This window comes from Actinia tenebrosa, unplaced genomic scaffold (assembly GCF_029948245.1).
Source record: "Actinia tenebrosa isolate PJP-AT-01 unplaced genomic scaffold, QUT_ActTen_1.0 PGA_scaffold3__52_contigs__length_22856419, whole genome shotgun sequence".
Taxonomy (NCBI): Eukaryota; Metazoa; Cnidaria; class Anthozoa; order Actiniaria; family Actiniidae; genus Actinia; species Actinia tenebrosa.
The window spans coordinates 14,872,578-14,873,725 of NW_028292580.1; positions in this window are offsets into that span (position 1 = coordinate 14,872,578).

Below are 1,148 nucleotides of genomic sequence, written 5' to 3' on the forward strand. Positions count from 1 at the left end.
CTACAGACCCCCAGTATCGAGCATTTGAAGAGGTCTCTGAGGGGGGAGGGGGTATGTACCAGTACCCACCACCTTAATTCATTAAATTGGGTCACTATTTTGGACCATTGTTTTGACCTTGTCCCTTACACGTTGAAAAGTTTAGCTGAAACTTGTTTTCAATGGCGTTGCGAGACAAGTTTCACGGGGTTGTTACACGGTGCAATTTCGTCCTGAAACTTGTTCCCGACCCGACACAAGTTTCGGTTGCACGAGTAGAAAGCGGTTCTACTTTTCGTGGAACTTTCTCGCGACGAAAGTTTCAGAAAGTTTCAAATTGCGCCGTGAAACTTGTCTCACAACTCCGTTGCATACAAGTTTCAGTTTAAAGTTTCGACGTGTAGCAGGGCCTAAATGCCCAGTATGTTGCAGTATAAGTTAAAAGGGTCACGTGATCGCTGTTTTTATATTTTCCCTTGAAATCAACTGGTCGGACTTGGCTTTCAAATTTGAACAGAAAATCGTATCATTTTTCGATCATATTCGGTTCCTATTTTGGACTGTATAATTTTTAATAGCAAATACCCATATATTCAGTAAATGTTGGAAAAATGCCCACTGTCAAAGTGCTTTATGAGACCTCATGTACTGATTCTGCGTATAAAATATTTTAGCCTGTACTTTTTTCAAAACGCATCCCACATGGAAAGGAGTGACAATTGGTGCTAGGCGATCAGCGACAAAATCATCATATCAGGTATGCTGGTCATAGCAAGGGGTTAATCATATACGGTCTAGGGGCCGACTAACCTCTCCCTCAGGCTTTGGCCGAGCTTCCTGATCAGTCTGTAATTCCTCCCGGGATAGCGGTGTCGGGGTCGAAATCTCTGGCGTAGCCGTAAATGCTTCGAGCTACCATACGACGCTTCAGCATTCGGGTCTGGGAGTATGGTCTCCGGTTATTTTTCATTAATTAATAAAAAATAATTGAAGAATTGATATATCATATTGCATGTATTTTTTCCCTCATTAATTTTAGGAAGACATTTTTTAAACGTTATTTGAAAGGATAAAAAAGGGAAGAAAAATAAAAAACCGCGGGCCATGTTTTACTTTTTAAAGAAATACCGCTTTTAATAGGATTGCAGGCTCATTTCATTTTATATGAA